The 9,486-nt window shown below is 38.0% G+C and overlaps 1 pseudogene; it reads right to left on the bottom strand.

Moving 5' to 3' along the window:
- Positions 1–2,459: 2,459 nt before the first annotated feature.
- LOC125852625 (F-box/kelch-repeat protein At3g23880-like) lies at positions 2,460–6,972 on the bottom strand (annotated as a pseudogene).
- Positions 6,973–9,486: the final 2,514 nt, after the last annotated feature.

Genomic DNA, 9,486 nt, shown 5'->3' with positions numbered 1-9,486 from the left:
AAACGTGTATATTATTAAAGATTTATTTAATTTTTTTAATTAAATATGGACTTTGTAGCTCCTTTTATCATTTTTCAAATAAATCTGTAAGAAACAAGAACTATCAAAAAATTGGATCAGCCCAAAACAATGAGAAAAAAATTAGCCCAGTCCATTAAATGGAACTACCAACTTCTATATCAAAACCCTAGAAGATAGGGTTTTCAAATTTGAGCTCTTTTTCTTTCTCTCCGTATCGCCGCCAGGAGCTATATGAAATCCAACCTTCCTATTCCTTTTGTCGTACATCATCAACACCTTGCTCTTGTTTGCCATGTTAGCCCTGTTTCTCAGCTCGCAAAGGTAAGATTTTCTTAGCTTACTCTTTCCCTTCTCCATTTGTTTTCTAACTTCCACCTTTTCTCCTGTAGAGGTATAATCCAGTGGAACAATGGATCCAAGAAGTGGTTTCGATGGAGGCAACTTGTCTTGTGGTTGAGCTCGTAACTCTCTGTAAGTGGGCTTCTTTTTTCTCTACCTCTTTTCCATGTTTCTTCCTCTCTGATTTCCTTTATCTAGCTGAAGCATAAGTGGAGATATTCAAATGCCCATGACCTCCTTCATTGTGAACTTCCTACCCAACCCTAAATCTCTAACTCCCCATTTGACCCCAAGACCATCATTTAATGCTAGAGAAATTTTTTTATAAGTTGTCGTAGTCTAAACAAGGTAGCTTAATGGTCACAACTATGTAAGCCCTAAAATGGAAAATCACTTTTTGTAAACATCATAGCTGTGAAGTCTGTTGTTGAAAATGCTTCAGAAGTAATGCATTGTCATGTTTATAGCTTTTGAAATATGATCTTTCTTACCTTGATACTTAGTATTGGAATGTTTGACTTATCTGCGTTGAAAATTCATTTGCACTCTACTGATAACTGTTGAAAATTATGCCACTGTCTAATCTTGTCTTCACTTGCAAAGGAAGTAACGGTTGACTTGAGTTACCTCTCTTGGCTCCACTCTTCTAAAGCCTGATCTACCTTGGCAATAATCCTCTATATCATGCCGCNATTTGTGGACAACAATACATGACCAACTTCAGGGCATCTATCTAGTAAATCTTTATGGCAAATTTGTCGACGAGAAGATTTATTGGATTGCATCTACTAGTCTTCATAATCAAAATGTGTGCAACATCATTTCTTTTGATGTAGAAAATGAGACGTGGGGAAGCTTGGAGCTTCCCATTTTGTGGAGAAGTCGATTTTAATTTCAAAATTGGAGTTGTCGAAAGTGACCTTTCTATGTTTAATACTTGTAGTCTAGGTGATACTACTTCTAGTGTTTGGATTTTGAGGATTGTCCAAAATCCACAATCTTTCAAAATCCAGACATCAGAAGTAGTATCACCTAGACGAAAAGTATAAATCAAAGAAAGATCACTTCCCACCGCTCCCATTTTTAAATTAGAACTAACTTCTCCACAAATGGGAGCTTCAAGCTACCCCATGCCTCGTCGGCTACATCAAAAGAAATGATCTTGCGCACAATGAAATTACTATTAAGTAGTTGATGCAATCCAATGAAGCTTCTCATTGACATGTTTACCCTGAAAATTTATTAGAAAGATACCATAAAGCTGGTCATGGAGTGTTTTCCAAGAATCCGTCCTCAAACTATAAATGTTGATCTCATTACTCAAGTCAGAAAAAAAGGTTGGACTCATCAGCACAATAATCATTAAACAGAGCTTTGTAATCATCACGTGAGTCATCATTTCCAAAACCATTTATATATCCCTTTGTGATCTCAAAGACAAATTATCCCACTGGCAAAGCCCACAACGAAAGCTAATAAAGTGAGAGGATATATGTGAACAGTGAATTGTTGTGGGAGGAGAGAACTAATGCTGAAATTCCCATTGATGCCTGGGAATAGAACTCTATGATGTATGTTTGATATGAGATGTGTATTCACAAAATCAGGGCTAGATATAAGTTGATGCCATGATTTCGAAACGGACATACATTTCAAGAGAGACTCAGGGGGAAGCCTTAAGAGGATATTAGTTATGATTTCATTTGGGATTATGGAATCAGTAGTTGTAGAAGTTGGAATGAAGAAGAAATCATACCATGAGAGGAATTTGAGTAGAACAGTCTCAATCTAATCTCGAAAAAGAAACAAACAAAAACATGTTTTTCATATGAGGTAACAATCAAAAAAATTGGTAGCAGAGCAGAACAGAGGAGGTAGTTTTAGACCTGTTAATCAAATTTTAAGTATCGCATTATCGCTAGATCGTGCAGAGAATAATTGTATATTGAGTCAAACATGTCTAAATGAAGAAATTGATGATTCTTACACTAGCAATACCAACATAAGCACAATGCTTGTATTTATAAAATATCTAGTCTCTCCAAACGTTCGTTTGAAAGTTTTCAACATAATTGTCAAGTGATTATGATTGTGAGGTTTCATGATATCAATAGGGGATCAACATGTCTTTCTACATAGATTTCTACAGTAGTACATTCCTCAAATTGATCAGCAACCTCTACTTGTCTGGTTGAACCGTTATATGTCGTGATAACGGGGGAAGTAAAAGTAAAATCTCATCCATATTCGACTGATAACAAGGTATAGAGAAAATGGATGTAAAGAATATAAACTCTCCAAGGTCTTTAGGATGATTGACAGTGAAAATCTTTGTTCGTGATACTTCAACTCCACAATCCTTCCTAATCCACGCATCGGAATAGTTCCTTCAAGACAATTAAGACAAAGCACAGAACTATGACTTTCCACCACTCCTAGTGCCAACAGATAACTACCTTTTCCATAACTATTCGGAATCTCCAACCTTCTCCACGTCTCGTCTGCTAAATCAAGAGAAATGATGTTGCACCTATTGAACGTATCAACATCAACTGATAAAGCCCAATAAATCTTACTGTCACGACCCGATTTCTCAAGTCATGATGGCACCTACTATAACCCATCAGCAGGTAAGCCAACCTGTAACCCGGAACAACAAGTAATGGGTCTGAGGGTAGAAACTAAACAAGAGTAGGCAAATAACAATATAAACAGGCAAAAGCAAACCAAAACATATATACAAATAAAGATCCCTCCCAGAACCTGGAAGTCACTAGTACAGAGCTACTACANTAATGGTCCACCTAATTCATTTTGAGCTAAAAGATATGACCATTTAAAGTTGACCCTCACTCCTAACTTAAAACTAAAAACTGTTTTTAGGGGACTGTTTTGAGGGTCTCGGTTCTAAATGATTTCATGACCTAGCTTAAGGTCTTGCTAGCTTATAAAGGTGATTAATCAACTAGCTAATCAACCCCTTAAGCCCTTAAACAACACTCCAAACTTCAACGACAAGACCCTTACAACTTACTAGTTCAAACGACTAGTTTCCGGACGTCACTGTCATTTCTCATCATTTCATCAAGTTCTCAACTCCAAACTCACATGTGAGGCTCTAGTTTCACTAGTTCATTTTTTTTTTGGGTCGTTACACTCCCCAAGGTCTTTAGGATGATCGACAGTGAAAGTCTTTGTTCGTGATACTTCAACTCCACAATCCTTCCTAATCCACACATCGGAATTAGTTCCTTCAAGACAATTAAGACAAAGCACAGAAAGATGACTTTCCACCACTCCTAGTGCCAACAGATAACTACCTTTTCTATAACGATTCGGAATCTCCAACCTTCTCCACGTCTCGTCTGCTAAATCAAGAGAAATGATGTTGCACATATTGAACGTATCAACATCAACTAATAAAGCCCAATACAGCTTACTGTCACGACCCGATTTCTCAAGTCATGATGGCACCTACTATAACCCACCAGCAGGTAAGCCAACCTGTAACCCGGAACAACAAGTAATGGGTCTGAGGATAGAAACTAAACAAGAGTAGGCAAAAAACAATATAAACAGGCAGAAGCAAACCAAAACATACATACAAATAAAGATCTCTCCCAGAACCTGGAAGTCACTAGTACAGAGCTACTACAAAATGAGTACAAGTCCCAAAAGTGGACAACAGAGATTGGACTGTCTCGGAAGGTAAAAGACAAGTCTATATATATAGATGGAGACTGAAATAGTACAAAACGTTGTGTGCTCACTCCCGTCTCCGGATCAGTCTACTCCAAGCTCGATCAACGTTGGCTACTAGTGCTCGAACCTGCATCACGAAATAGATGCAGAGCGTAGCATGAGTACTAAAACAACAGGTACCCAGTAGGCATCATAGGCCGACTGAACTTGAAAAGTAAAGGCAGTATGAAAAGAAGGAATAACACAAATCGAAGTCAAGAACGAAAATCTAACTAACAAAGGAATGCACACGAGTGTAGAAAGAACTAACTGAAGCAATCTATAAGCTAACTACACCTAACTATGGGCCCATAAGCCCAGAAGGTACACTCGTGCTCAAGTTAAATAAAAACCCGAACGGACCCCCATAAGTCCGACGAGTACACAGAATAACTATAACTAAAGAGAATTGCATATAAGAACCCAAGAACGAAGAACATTGAACCAGAACCTCAACCCTAATTAGTAGAATCTGACAGTACGGAGGCCGGACCTCGAACCAAATGCTCACCAAAAGTACCAAAGTAACCAATCATAAGTAACAAGTATAAGAGATCGAAACTCTAACCGGATGCTTTATATAAGTATTTGGGCAATAGAGGTCGGAACTCTAACCGGATGCTCTATATAAGTATTTGGGCAATAGAGGCCGGAACTCTAACCGGATGCTCTATATAAGTATCTGGGCAATAGAGGCCGGAACTCTAACCGAATGCTCTATATAAGTATTTGGGCAATAGAGGCCGGAACTCTAACTGGATGCTCTATATAAGTTTTTGGGCAATAGAGGCCGAAAACATGATTTCTAAACACCTATGCATGATTCAATCACTACCAACCCAGATCCCAACTAATCAACATGCATTCACACTCTATAGTTCAATCTAAGAGAGAGAAACCGTAGCCTACCTGTAGGTTGATCACACGCGCTCCAAAATTACTTCTCCGGAGCTTTCCCTTTTCGAACGTCCTCGAAACGCTGCCCCGCTATCAAAAATAGAGTCATAACGTTATTATGGTCGTTTAGACACCAAAATCACAACAAACAGAGACAAGTCAATTTTGGGGTCAAAACGGAAATCGTGGGACCCACGCTGAAAATTCTGAAATTACCCCAAAAGTAGGTTTTTAACAGCTCCCCGAACTTGTGTTCCATGATGGGACACAATTCGGGGCTCAGAAACTACACAGTACCAACATACAACCAAAACCCAAATTTTCCTCAAGAACTAAAGAAATGGGACAGCAGCTAATTCAGCATATTTACCAGAAACAGGCGGTCTACAGTAAATTCTGACAACACCACAATGTTCTCCTCGAAAAACCACTCAAGATAGCCTCAAAAATCACTAAAATCAGACCTAAAATGGCTGAGAAAGCAAGTCTCAAAATCTTCCAAAATCAAGCTCACAAAAGGGTCGTGGCAGCAGGTGTTTCACGAAATTATCACTATCCGAGATCACCAACACGTTGTCCTTGAAAAATCTCACAACTTTGCCTTTTGAATCGCCCAAATCGGTTGAGAGATGAGAGAGTTATGAGGGTTTGAAGTTTGGGAAAGTTGGCTGATATATCTGCAATTATAGCAGATATTTCTGCAATTTTCCAAAAACTAAAAACTCCAACGGGATGCTCTGAACTCGTTCGGAATCCCATGCACGCAAACGAGATATGCAAACATACCAAATTTGATATTCTGGACTCAACGGTGCAGTCGAAATTTCCATCAAAGGTCATCTCAATAAAAAGTGGGTCCCACTTCCAAATGCCCTTTTAACCAAAATCCACTAAAGGGCTCGAAATGAGTCCGGAGGCTTCGGGAGTCGAACGAAAGGTCGTTATAGACCAAAATCGAGATTTCAGAGCTAACCGCGCTGACGAAATTTTCATCTGAGCGCGTTTTCCAAGAATGTTGACCAAAGTCAACCTTAAGCCAAATTTCAAAGGCTAAAACGCCTAATGATCCAAACTCACATCGAAGGTCTCGATACTTGAGTCAACTATGCTACTACCCTAATTTGGCCATTCCGGAGCTGATGGAACCGTCAGAATTCTATTCTGAGGTCGTCTTCTTGAACTTTTGATCGAAAATGATCATTCAAGGTTCATAAGCTCCAAAACACAAAAACTCGCACCAAGACCAAACGAACGACCAGGTGACCGAACTGTCAGTCCCAGCAAGTCATAAATGACTTGGGGTCGCTACAAGAATGCTCTAAATGACACATAGAATGCAAGACACAGAAATGACCAGGAGGGTCATTACACTTACCATCGACAAATTTACCCGGAGAATTTACTAGAAAATTGCCCTGAAACCTATTAATTGTTCTCCAACAGTCAGCCTTCAAACTATATATGTTGACTACAGTATCACACAATACATTGAATAACTACCACTTTGTAATCATCACGTGTTTCGTCAAATCCAAAACCATATTTGAGATAGTAAGAGCAACTGTTCCTCAATTTAGCTCCTAGTGTAGGCAATTTCTTAGACTTCTTTATAGCGGGGTTCCATAGAACTGTCTCCTCTATCTTACTATACAGACAAATCAATCCATTGACAGAACCGACAATCCATGGGAGAACCAATGTCAAATAGGTCGGTGCTTCGTTCTTTGTTAAGCATGGAAGGGAGACAACATACCTTAAAATTGCATGCGAATTCTTGAAAAATAATCCTGTGGTGACTGTATTCTTTGTCGTTAGCTGTTAATTTCAAACGGTTTTTTATAACTTCGTGCTGGAGATTAGTTCAAGCCATGATTTTGAAACACACATGAACTTCAACAGAGACTTTGGGGGAACCTTTAAGAGGATCTCTATGATGATTTCATGAGGAAGAACAGAGATTGTTGATTCAGCCATAAGTCTTATGGTGCAGCTTTTGTTTGTATTTTTTGTTAGTTGAGGTAGGGTAGGGGTAAGGTTTGCTAGATTTATGATGTTGTAAGGTCAAGAAACAAAAATAGAAAATTATAGCAAAAGGGAAACGGCTGATGGATCTTATCTTTATGATATCCTATTANGAGGTAGGGTAGGGGTAAGGTTTGCTAGATTTATGATGTTGTAAGGTCAAGAAACAAAAATAGAAACTTATAGCGAAAGGGAAACGGCTGATGGATCTTATCTTTATGATATCCTATTAGACATGGCTGAGATCCCCAAGCTACGTAGCGAATAGATCAATGTTTTTGGAGAGAAATGGTCTGTGATAACAACATCTTTCACATTTTTTCTAATTGTTTTCTGGATTTTATATCATAAATAACTATTATAATGATATAGAAGTCTTTGTACTTCAAGACAAATGCTAGGTGAAATGTGACTTTTTATAGTATATTTTTTCTCCCTCTCAATGTTCAGTTCCTTAGTTTATTGTAATTCGCAGTCATCTTCATTTGGTAAACCAATTTTCAAATATGGGGCTTCAAGGTCACTTAACTTTTGAAGGGTAATTGTCTAAATATATTCATTGTTGTTATTTTTTAAATAAAATTGTTTATGGCAGTTGTCTTGATTGAGGTGAAGGAGTCACAGTTTGATTGCAACACAGTCTTGAACTATAATTTTTTATTAAAATTGGACGAATGGACGTGACATATATAGAAATCCTAATTTGGATAGAAGTAGATATTTGAAGTATAAAGGGATTGGGAAGTAGACGTGATAATACTCATGCTCAACAAAGGGACCTGATAGAGTGTTGAAGCGTCTTTGTTGAGTTTGAGTTTTGTCAGTCTTTGCATCTTGAAAATTCTCAAGTATACAAGCAAAGACCATCTTGGTGAAGTACTCTCCGACAAGTGCAACAATGACCTAATCGAGTTGCAAGCGTCATAGTGTGTCTTTGGAGTTATACTTCCGTGCTTACATTGTAAATCTGTTCCTAATCTATAAAGGATTCAGATCTTGTTTTGGTTTCTAAAGTCTAAATCGTCCAGAGGGTGGTGGTTTAGTGGGCAACCTGTGTGTTGCTTAGTCATATTCTAAATCATCTAGAGTTAGGTGGTTTAGTGGGCGGTGTGGTATCCGCTTAGAAAAGTCTATATTAATCAGTGAGGGTTAGTATAGTGTGCAGTGTTGTATCTGCTTAGGTTCATTAAGTAATAGGTTGTATTACTTAGTTTAGAGATTAGGAGGTTAATTTCTATGTGTGGCTGTAAACTTGTTTTTTCTTTTGCTTTGAGAAGATTAGTAAAAGTAGTTTGAAAAGTCCTGTGAGACAGGTCGTGGTTTTACTCCCTTGAGCAAGGAGGTTTCCACGTAAAACTCTTGTGCTTGATTTACTTTGTGCTATTTATTTTCCGCACTTTTACTTCTGCGCTGTTATTCTGTTGAGGGACTTGGTCCCGAGATCACTGGTGGGCGCATACATTCCAACAGGTTATGAGCATCAAATTTATTTATTCTGGCTGCAATGTTGTATTTGATTATTAGGACAAGCATTCATCTGTGGCAGACTGGCAGCTTAGACTATTCCAATGAATCGATCTTTAAAAAGATGGCAGACAAGCATTACATCAGTTCTTGCCTCTATATCGAATCTTACACTATCTATCCTAGAAATAATTTGCTTTGAATTGTCTCCTCGAATCAGTCTAGATTCATAATCCTTTTTTATTTCACCTTAAGTAGAGAATTTTTATCAGTTACTTGTTATAGCACCTTTTCGGCATAATCCAATATATTAGTATAGCAAGTCATCTTCCTGAATCATTCTGGTAAAGTAGAATTAGACGATTAACTCGGCCAGATTGAGTTTACGCAGAATTACTGATCCAATGGTGGTGTCTTCTATTAGAGTCAAAATGCTAATTATTGATGTACTTACGTTAGATCCAGTGTTTGATACAATGGTTTTTCGTCTAATCTGAGATATTGAATGTTTCTCGCTTGAGGATTCTGCTCCCTGTCCCTAAATATGGGGAATATAATCTCAAAAATTCTTGCTCTAATCTGACCTAGCTGACGGAAGAAGATAAATGATTGTGAGGTTTCATGATATGAATAGGGGATCAACAAGGCTTTCTACATAGATTTCTGCAGCAGCACATTCCTCAAATTGATCAGCAACCTCTACTTGTCTGGTTGAACCGTTATATGTCATGATAACAGGGGGAAGTAAAAGTAAAATTTCATCCTTATTCGACTAGTAACAAGGTACGGAGAAAATGGATATAAAATTTCGTCCTCATCTTCATTAGCTTGTTCCCAGTTCCTGAACATACAAATGAATCTGATTATATTTTCTGTAATACGAATAATACTCTTTCACCCTGAAAAGCAGGGGAACAATCCACAAGGTTTCCTTTAACATTCTTTGTGTACTAGTTGGAATTAAATTATGTGAATCCTCATTTTCCTTCATTTGGACCTGTT

The sequence above is a fragment of the Solanum stenotomum genome, unplaced genomic scaffold (genome assembly GCF_019186545.1).
Source record: "Solanum stenotomum isolate F172 unplaced genomic scaffold, ASM1918654v1 scaffold37560, whole genome shotgun sequence".
In the NCBI taxonomy this organism is placed as follows: Eukaryota; Viridiplantae; Streptophyta; class Magnoliopsida; order Solanales; family Solanaceae; genus Solanum; species Solanum stenotomum.
The sequence above is the reverse complement of the archived record's forward strand: the minus strand, read 5'-3'. Positions and strand labels throughout refer to the sequence as shown.